The sequence below is a fragment of the Mangifera indica genome, chromosome 13 (genome assembly GCF_011075055.1).
Source record: "Mangifera indica cultivar Alphonso chromosome 13, CATAS_Mindica_2.1, whole genome shotgun sequence".
Lineage (NCBI taxonomy): Eukaryota > Viridiplantae > Streptophyta > Magnoliopsida > Sapindales > Anacardiaceae > Mangifera > Mangifera indica.
In genome coordinates, this window is record NC_058149.1 from 7,318,490 (window position 1) to 7,329,950 (window position 11,461).

The 11,461-nt window shown below is 33.7% G+C and overlaps 1 pseudogene; it reads left to right on the plus strand.

The window, feature by feature from the left end:
* The first annotated feature begins 6,013 nt into the window (after nucleotides 1-6,013).
* On the plus strand, nucleotides 6,014-9,640 carry LOC123194148 (annotated as a pseudogene).
* The last annotated feature ends 1,821 nt before the right edge of the window (nucleotides 9,641-11,461 follow it).

Genomic DNA, 11,461 nt, shown 5'->3' on the forward strand with positions numbered 1-11,461 from the left:
AAAGATAAATTATTGAACTTACTATTTTGTATATTTTTTCAGTTGGTGTAGACTGCTCATGATAGGGTCATTTGAAAAGGTCTGCTTGTACAAACTCTATACACAAATTTGATCAAACCGAGGGTAAAACAATATATTCAAACCATTCCTTCCTCGACTATAGAGTGTGAGAAAGCTTTCCTCAAATGGTATAAGGAAGTTGCAACATCGAACGGCCATGAAGAATATTGCATAGGAGCAAAGTCCAAAGTCGTTTTTTAGCACATGATTGTCGAGTTACGTCAGTGGCTAATCGACGATGTAAATGGCCTATATCCATTGCCTTTGTTTAAATGTTTTTTATATTCATAAAAACATAAAACAATTTATGTTTTCTTGTCGATCATCAACATGTAAATTCCTTCTTGGCACTACATCGATACCAACACAAGCAACAGGTCGTTGTCCCACAGAGTTAGACGATGACCCACACATTTTTCATAGGGTATATCAACATAATATACGATACTTGGGGTGATTATTAGTGGTTTAAAAAGGGTGAGAGGCATATTACACATTGGTTTTATTTTACAAACCATGGGGACAACTGATCGAGTATTGTATTATAGGGATTTCAACGCGTTGATAATCGATAATGTAGCGAAATTAAAAATTTTAAAAACAAAGAATCTAAAAAATCTTAGCCAAGAAATCCATTTTAAACATATAATCATCAACATACAAAACATATATAGGGCGTTTTAGATTTTATACTTACGCTGATGGCTGCTTCAAATCTTCATGTGACTTAAGTCTGAACATTATCCAACCCTTGAGAGGTGATACCTTGGTATCTATGCAAAGCACGAACACATTATCTAACCCTTGAGAGGTGATAGCAATTTTTTTATTGTTGATATTCTAGGGTATTTCAACGTATAAAATTTGAATTTGAATTTTGTTTTTCAAATTTTTATCATTTATGAAAAGTATCAATTTGTATTTTTCAGATTTCTGAACAATTTTTTTAATTATTGACATTTTACGGTATTTCAACGTATAAAATTTGAATTTCAGTTATGTTTTTTGGATTTTTACCATTTCTAAAAAGTATTGACTCATACTTTTCAAATTTTCAAGTGATTTTTCGGTTGCTAATATTCTAGGGTATTTCAACTATAGAATTCGAATTTCAGTTTTGTTTTCCATATTTTTGTCATTTATCAAAAGTATTGATTGGTACTTTTCAGATTTTTGAGCAATTTTTTGATTGTTGATATTCTACGGTATTTTACCATATAAAATTCGAATTTTAGTTTCGTTTTGTTTATTTTTGCCATTTTAGGATATATCAACTCGTATTTTCCAAATATTCGAGCGATTTTTTTATTGTTGACATTTTAAGGTACTTCAATATATAGAATTCTAATTTCAATTTCTTTTTTCAGATTTTTGTCATTTCTGAAAAGTATTGACTCGTACTTTTTAAATTTTTGAGCAATTTTACTATCATTGACATTCTAGAGTATTTCAACGTATAGAATTCGAATTTCTATTTCATTTTTTCAAATTTTGCTATTTTAAGGTATATCAACTCATATTTTTTAGATTTTAGAGTGTTTTTTTGATTGTTAACATTTTAAGATATTTCTACGTATAGAATTCGAATTTCATTTCCGTTTTTTAGATTTTTATCATTTATGAAAAGTATTGACTTGTACTTTTCAGATTTTAAGTGATTTTTTTATTATTGACATTCTAAGATATTTCAATGTATAGAATTCTTATTTTAGTTCCCTTTTTTATTGATTTTTGCCATTTTAGGATATATTGACTTACATTTTTCAGATTTTCAAACGATTTTTCTATTTTCATCAGTCTATGGTATTTGAATGTATAGATTTCAAATTTCAGTTTTCTTTTTCGTTTTTCCAGTTTTTATCTTTCTATGTTATTCCAACATGGACTTTTCGCATTTTAGTTGTGTTTTTTTATTTGTCATTTCCATATGTATTTATATATCTGTTTTTGGTGAAATCCTTACAAAATTTTAAAATTTTTTGTAGGATACATCTCTTAAAAGATAATGTGTTGAATGGCAGGTTACGAATCCCTGACGAGTCAAGATACTTTCTGGTAAAGGTAACATGTCATGTTCAGTGCACTGCCATGTCCAAAATTAGATCCACACTAACCTCGGAATAGCTTTGACTATTTGAAAGGATATGTTTCGGGCATCTCCTTTGTCTACGAGATATCAAATTTTTTGAAATGTTAGTGCATGCATTTCTCCTACAACAGCTACATCAGCCTTCAGTTAAAGATGAGTTATGGTTCAGGGTTAATGGGGTTAAAGTGAGATTTAGTCCATTTGAGGTTTCTTTGATAACAGGGCTATCATTCAACCAACACACTACACTTTCATTGTATATTGCTAATATATCTGGACACAGGATTAGAGAAACTTACTTTTGGGGCTGTCAAAAAGTGCAGTATCATGATATCGAGCGTATTTTTTTAGCTAGGCTATAAGAGATGAAAATATTGATGTCGTTAAGATGGTCGTATTATATTACCTCCATATGTTGTTATTAGGGAATAATCAACAATAGAAGGTTTCTATGAAATACCTTCAGTTGGTTGATCATCTGGATGGGTTTAATTCCTATCCCTAGGATATTCCAGTATAGCAGATGATGTATAAGTCGATGTCCCAGGCTAGTGATAGAGTTTGTTCTGGTCGGATGCTTGAAATGTATAAATATGACCTTTATGGATTTCTTTTTGCTTTTTAGGTAAGTTTATATTGCTTGACTATATATATTAATTGGCAAAAATACAAATAGAGGTAACTTAACCATTAATGGTTCTATTGCAATATTGGATATATGAGATGATGGACACCCTATATAATTGGGTGGATATGGTCGATATCCATGTGTCTTCATGGATTTTTCAATGGTGTACTTGCAGTGTTTTGACTTGGAGTCATATAGTCACTATTTTCACTGATGATCAAGTATGTAATCGTTAATTAATTGACACCTTGAATATTGCAAATATGTTGAATTATGTACTCAATGAATAAGATGATGTCATATTCCCACTCTGTGATTTTAGTGGCAGATCAGATGCATGATATTTCTTTTAGAAGTCTCCAGGTTGTGGACGACTTTCACAACTGCTATGTTGTCCTTTCCTATTTAAATCAGGACTTTTATTTTATTTTTAAGATTTCCCATAATTAGTGGGAATATCCTATTATTAGAGGACTCTAGGAGAGGAAAACAGAACAACAACTATTTTTCTTTTTCTCTTCTCTTCTCTGCGTGCTCTTCCATGGCCCTGCGTGGCTGATTTATTTGGCTTGGTCAAAGGAAACTGAAACCTCAGAATTCATAAACTGTGAGATCTAATTAGTTTTATTGTTCAATTTATGCTTTGAGTATCGATTGTTCTTCTGTGTTTGATTTATTTCAATGGTTATTTTGTTTGATTGCTAGGAGGCCTACTAGTTAATTATTCATTATAACCTACTGCTAGATTAGATATCAAATCTGTAATAGTTTGATTTTTCTAATCTATGAAACAACTAAGGGTTAATGATTTACTACGTTAGCGATTATTAAATCTTAAGAAGATCGTTCGACTAAATTAAATACAATCGCTTGTGCTTGTGTTGTTTAGCTTCATTGATCTCTCTAATTTTTAATGCTGCTCTCAAATTAAATCTATAGTGCTTGACTTAGGTTGTTTGACAGTTAGGGTTAAGTAGATCGTTTGCTTCTAATTAACTATGACTAAGGAGAGATAGGAAAGTAATTCCAACGGTGAATATTTAAAGTATGAATAAATCTATTCGTGCATCAATGATCAGTTGTTGAGGTTCTGATGGTGAATGTTGACTTGGACCAAGGCGTGTTTTCTCATTAATTTTGATAAATAATTTAATTTGCTTTTTAGTTGTTTCTTTACTTTTATTTCGTTATAAATAAACTCCCTCTCTTTAATCTTATTCATGTTAGCATAGAAATTAGATTAGACACTCTTCATGGGACGATCCTTTACTTGCACTATCACATTATATTTTTATAAGTATAGGTTTTAATTTTTGGTTGCCTACGACAGCACACCAAAATTTTTGGCGCTGTTGTCGGGGAGTGATCTAGTTATTTATTTTTTTTTGTGATCTTTTAATTTTATTTTTGTTATTTTAATTTTATTTTCTTAATTTATTTTCTTATTATTATTTTTTTTTTGTGGTTTATTAGAATTTCTTTGATTGTGTATGATTGTAACTCGATCTTCTAATCAAGGTAACTTAAAGTTTGATCCAGAAATAGAGAGGACTGTGCGTCGATTAAGGAGGGAAGCATGAAAAAATTTGGAAGAGAACAACCTAGCTCTATTTGCTAGCAATTCAGAAGAGGAAGTCATGGCCAGAACGTTGAAAGAGCTTGCTGCCCCTAACTTAAACTAACAACCCCTATGCATTCAATTTCCTACATTAGATGCTACTACTACTTTTGAGTTAAAATCAGGACTAATTCACTTGTTGTCTACTTTCCATGGTCTTGTAGGTGAGGATCCTAATAAGCATTTAAAGGAGTTTCATGTAGTGTGCACGAGTATGAAACCCACAGGGGTGACAGAAGAGCAAATTAAATTGAGAGCCTTTCCATTCTCTTTAAAAGACACCGCTAAAGATTGGCTCTACTATTTGCCATCTGGAAGTATTACCATATGGAACGAGTTGCAAAAATTGTTTTTAGGGAAATATTTTCCTACTTCAAGGGCAGCTAACATTCGAAAAGAAATTTGTGGTGTGAGGCAATACAATGGGAAATCCTTGTATGAGTATTGGGAACGTTTCAAGAAACTGTGTGCTAGTTGTCCTTATCACTAAATTAGTGAGCAACTTTTAATTCAATATTTCTATGAAGGCCTTTGTCCCACTGAAAGGAGTATGATTGACGCTGCAAGTAGAGGAGCTTCGGTGGATAAAACTTCTGAAGACGCAAGAAATTTGATTGCAAACATGGTTACCAATTCTCAACAATTCGGCACTAGGCTTGATCCACCTTCTAAACATGTTAATGAGGTAAATATTTCTTCCCTTGAAAAACAAATTGTTAGTCTAACCTCTCTTGTTCGTCAAATGGCTGTAGGTAACATGCAAACGGTGAAAGCTTGTGGAATTTGTTCAATAGCAGGGCATCCAACTGATATGTGCCCAACCCTTCAAGAAGAGCCTATAGAACAAGTGAATATGGCGGGTGGATTTCCTGGACAACCACAAAGGAAGTATGATCCTTATTCAAGCACATATAACCCAGGATGGAGAGATCATCCCAATTTTAGCTATGGAAACTCATAAGTAAATCAGCAATATAAGCAATCACATCCTCTGAGACAACCACCACCCCAAGCCTCTAATTCTGGTATGTCTTTAGAAGATATTGTTAAGTCTCTCGCTACTAACACTATGCAATTTCAACAGGAGACAAAACAATTTCAGCAAGAGGCAAGAACTAGTATTCAAAGTTTGGAGAACCAAATGGGTCAGATGGCAATTGCAATTAGTCGATTAGAGGCACAAAATTCGAGAAAGTTACCCTCTCAAACAATTGTAAATCCAAGAGAAAATACAAGTGCAATTGTTCTGAGAAATGGTAAAGAGGTTGAGATTCTAGTAAAAAACACCCCTACACCTTCGGACCTAGAAAAATAGAAAAATGTCACTTCAGATAGTTTTATTCCAATCAACAAAAAAAATGTTCCTAATAGTGACAATGTACCTAAATGTAAGTTTCCTCTTCTTTCTGATTATAAACTGGTACCTCCTTTTCCTCAAGCTTTAGTAGAATCTCGAAAAGATGACCAAAATAGAGAATTATATGAGACTTTTCGTAGATGTGAGGTAAATATTCCACTTTTAGATGCTATTAAACAAGTACCTCATTATGCTAAATTTTTGAAAGAATTATGTACAATTAAGAGGAAACAAAAACTCAAAGGATGTGAAAAGGTAAGAATGGGAGAGAATGTTTCTACAGTTATTCAGAGAAAGCTTCCTACAAAGTGCAAGGATCCAGGTACGTTCACTATTCCTTGTATGATGGGGAACACTAGATTTGAGAAGGCCATGTTAGATTTAGGAGCATCTATCAATGTCATGCCATACTCTATATATACTTCTTTAAAAATTGGACCTTTGAATGAAACTGGTGTTGTGATTCAATTGGCTGATAGATCAAATGCCTATCCTAAGGGTGTTGTTGAGGATGTGCTTGTGCAAATTAATAATTTGGTTTTTCCTGCTGATTTCTATGTGCTTGATATGGAGAATAATGATCAAACAACTCCTATTTTGTTAGGAAGACCATTCTTAAAAACATCTATGACTAAAATAGATGTCCATAGTGGCACACTTACCATAGAATTTGATGGTGAAATTGTGAAATTTAATATTCATGATGCCATGAAATACCTTGCTGATGATAATCCTGTTTATTCTATTGATGTTATTGATTCTTTAGCACAAGAGATTTTTGAATTTGATGGAAAGGATGAATTATAAGTTGCCCTTAGTAAACATCTTGAGAAAGAGAATGAAGAGTTGGCTTTGAGTATTGATTTGCAGGAAACAGTAGCAACATTGAATGAATCCTCGGAGTTACGACAGCAAGGTAATGTTCATTATATCGCGTTACCAGTCTCTAACGTAAAACCTTTACCTTCTGTTTTACAGGCTCCCATTCCAGAATTAAAGCCTTTACCTAGTCACCTTAAGTACGTGTTCCTTGGAGACGGGGGAACGTTACCTATTATTATCTCAAACAAACTCACTGCAATGCAAGAAGAAAAACTTGTGCAGGTTCTTAAGGAGCATAAGATGGCTATTGGGTGGACAATTGCAGATATCAAAGGAATTAGTCCATCTACATGTATGCATTGCATCTTGCTAGAAGAAGGAGCAAAGCCATCTCGTCAACCACAGAGGAGATTAAACCCGCCTATGATGGATGCAGTGAAGAAAGAAATTCTCAAGCTTCTCGAAGTTGGTGTGATTTATCCTATTTCAGATAGCAATTGGGTTAGCCCAGTTCAAGTGGTTCCTAAAAAGACTGGGATGACTGTGGTGAAAAATCAAAATGATGAGTTGGTACCCACCTGTGTTCAGAATGGGTGGCAGGTTTGTATAGATTATAGAAAATTAAATGTTGTAACCCCCAAAGACCACTTCCCTTTACCTTTTATTGATCAAATGCTTGAGAGGTTAGCTGGTCGTTCTTATTATTGTTTTCTTGATGGTTATTCAGGTTATTTTCATATTTCTATTACACCGAAAGATCAAGAAAATATGACTTTTACATGCCCTTTTGGGACATTTTCATATCGTCGCATGCCTTTTGGGCTTTGCAATACCCCAACTACTTTCCAAAGATATATGGTTAGCATATTTTTTGATTATATTGAGCAAATCATAGAGGTTTTTATGGATGATTTTATAGTTTATGGAGATTCTTTTGATGATTGTTTGCATAACCTTACACTTGTTCTTAAACGATGCATAGAAAGTAACCTTGTATTAAATTCTGAAAAATGTCATTTTTTGGTTGAACAAGGTATTGTTTTGGGTCATATTGTTTCCTCTAGGGGAATTGAGGTTGACAAAGCTAAAATTGATATTATCCAGTCTCTACCTTACCCCATTAGTGTGTAGGAAGTTCGTTCTTTTCTTGGACATGCAGGTTTCTACAGAAGATTCATTAAGGACTTCTCCAAAATAGCATCACCCCTGTGCAAGTTACTACAAAAGGAAGTAGTCTTTGAGTTTGATAATGCATGTAAACAAGCATTTGATAAGCTGAAGAGACTTCTTATTTTTGCTCCAGTTCTCCAACCCCCTGACTGGAACATTCATTTCGAGATAATGTGTGATGCAAGTGACTATGAATTAGGCGCTGTTTTGGGTCAAAGAATTGGAAAAGCAACTCATCCCATTTATTATGCTTCACGGATATTGAATGATGCCCAGAGAAATTATTCTACTACAGAAAAAAAGCTCTTAGCTATTGTTTTTGCTTTAGAAAAATTTCGATCTTATTTGCTTGGTACTAAAATTATTGTTTATTCTGATCATGCAGCTCTTCGCTACTTGATGACAAAGAAAGAGTCAAAATCGAGATTAATAAGATGGATACTTCTCTTGAGTGAATTTGATCTGGAGATTAAAGACAAAAAAGGAACAGAAAATCGTGTTGCTGATCACTTGAGTCGTTTGGCTTATGGGAAAGATGAAATGCCTCTGCAAGAAACGTTCCCTGACGAACAATTGTTTTCCACAAGTGCGACATTACCTTGGTATGCACACATTGTGAATTATTTGGTTACTAACATAATTCCTCATGATTTGTCTAAAGCTCAAAAAGATAAGATCAAGAGTGATGCCAAACACTATGTGTAGAATGATCCATACTTATGGAAGCATTGTGCAGATCAAGTGATAAGAAGGTGTGTTCCTGATAATGAAATTATTTCTATTCTAACCTTTTGTCATTCTTATGCTTGTGGAGGTCACTTTGTAGCAAAAAGAACAGCGAGAAAAACACTTGAATGTGGTTTCTATTGGCCGACTTTATTTCGAGATTCATATTCTTTTTGTAAGTCATGTGATCAATGCCAAAGGACAGGTAATATCTCTCAAAAGACTGAGATGCCACAAACCCCCATACTATTTTATGAAATTTTTGATGTGTGGGGCATCGATTTTATGGGGCCATTCCCTATGTCTTATGGTTTTATCTATATTTTGCTTGCTGTTGATTATGTATCGAAATGGGTGGAAGCTAAAGCCACCCGGATTGATGATTCTGAAGTTGTTACAGATTTTATAAAGTCTAATATATTTTCTAGATTTGGAATTCCAAGAGCTCTAATAAGTGATCGAAGTACTCACTTTTGTAATAGAACCGTGGAGGCATTGCTAAGGAAGTATTGTGTAACCCACAAGACATCAACTGCATATCATCCGCAGACTAGTGGACAAGCGAAAGTATCAAATCAAGAAATCAAGTCCATCCTTGAAAAGACAGTTAACCCAAGTAGGAAGGACTGGAGTTTACGATTAGATGATGCTTTGTGGGCATATAGGACTGCATATAAGACACCTATTGGTATGTCACCTTATCGGATAGTGTTTGGGAAATCATGCCACCTTCCAGTTGAGTTAGAACATAAGGCTTATTAGGCTATCAAGAGTTTAAACATGAAGATGGATGAAAGTGGAGAACACAGAAAGTTACAGCTACAAGAGTTAGAGGAGATTCGCAATGATGCCTATGAAAATGCAAGAATTTACAAAGAGAAAACGAAGGCTTTTCATGACAAGATGATTTCTAGGAAAGAGTTCAGAGTTGGTCAAAAAGTCCTTCTATACCAATCATGACTTCGTCTATTTCCTGGTAAGTTGCGTTCTCGTTGGATTGGACCTTTTATTGTTATTAATGTTTTTCCTCATGGTGCAGTTGAAATTCAAAGCTTAGCAACTTCCAGGATATCCAAGGTGAATGACCATAGGCTTAAACTTTTTTATGACGGTTTCCAAGTAAAGAATATGGCAAAAGTGAACCTCCAGGATCCAATTTATTCCGATTGAAGAATGAAGTATTGAGTCGAGCCAAAGACAATAAACAAAGGCACTGCTTGGGAGGCAACCCAAGAGGAGTTCATTCCATTTTCTTTTTATTTTTGCATTCTTGTTTTGGTTATTATTTGCCTTTGCTTTGCATTTAACTTTATGTTGGGGACAACGTCAGTTTTAAGTGTGGGAGAAGGGATTTAGGTTATGTTTTTTTGTTTATTCTGAAATATTGTTTTTGATTTTTTTTAAAACAATTTTTTTTTTAAAAAAAAGTGTGTTTTATGTTTGTTTGTTCTTTTTTTTCAAATGAAAATAAAATAAAATAAAATAAAATAAGCCTTTGCTTTTGTTTTTGCGTGTCAATAGTTTATGGTTGTGGATATCATGAGTAAGGTTCAATTGAGCTTGAGAGATTTATAACATGATTGAACAAGTAGTCTTGCAATTTGTGATTAATTAGTATAGTTTGTTTCTTTGAGAATGGTAATGACTAAATTTGGTAGGCATTAGCCTGTGAGATTTTTGAGCCATAGACTGACACATCTATATCAGTTTTTTTTTCCTTTCATGAGTGATATTATTCCATGGATTTGTTTCTCCAGAACTTGCCTTGATTCTCCTTGAGGCTACATTGACCCATGCATTGGACATGAATGTGATTAAGGCCCTCTTTGACATTGAACTATATTAGCCAAATAGCCTACCTTGTGATTAATTTTCCCTTTGTTGAACCCCTTTGAGCTTTATTGGCCATTTTTGTTTGTTATAAACCCATATTACAAGCCTTTAACCTGAAACACAATGTTTATACCTAGCTGGAGGACTAGTGGAGCATTGTTCATCATTGTTATTGAATGGCTGTACAAAAAATAAAAAATAAATAAAAAATAAGTGTGGGGGTATTCGTATTTTTGGTATGACTATGACTAGTGAAATGGAGCATGTTTTCATTTTCGATATGTGAGCTCCATGGTTGATAAAGTCGTCATTATTCAAAAAAAAAAAAAAAAAAAGGAAAGTGTTGGAGGAAAATGTTTTCAATGAATTCAAAATTATTAATTCCTCCTAAATTTTCGAGAAAAAGGGTTATTCATATATAATTTATAGAAAGGTAGAAGCTACTGAAGGAGATTTTTGGTCTTACATATCTTGTATGGCCAAACTTGACATTGAATAAGTGTTTGCTCTACTAGATTCGATGGCTTTTGAGCTACATTCCCAAATTGTTTCCTGCCTTGAAACGTAACCCCATTACAACCCATGGAAAGTCCTTATGATTTGTGTCATGCATGTGATCCCAGTGGTGGAGAATGAGAAGATATGCAAGCCTATGGTAGATCATTTCCATTGGAAAGAATTTGAGTGAAACACATACCCTTCAAACACATGAGAGTGAGTGTTATTTCCGTGAGGGTCTATCTGTTTAGTTTGCTCCATCTTCAAGTGAAATTGCTTATCAGTAATTGTAAGTTGTTTAAGAATGTTGTTCATGATGTGTTGTGAGTTTCGAAAAGGTTGGTTGTTTACTATTGGTGATGTTGCAACCTTTTTTTTTTTTACTTAGTAGTTTTAGAGTTTTGCCCGAGGACGAGCAAAAACTAAGTGTGGGGGAATTTGATAAGACTGCATAATGCTATAATTTTACTCCTTAATACTTAGTCTTTTATGTTTATTTTATGCCCAATTATACTTATTAAGTTTAAATTTTGATTTAGGTAACATTTGGAGGCATTTGAATAAAAACGGAATTAATGTCACAATTTCTGGACAGTCTTGACGTGTCTCCGTATTTTGAGCATCATTTTCCCATCCGAGCTCCAAATGAGACGATTCAAG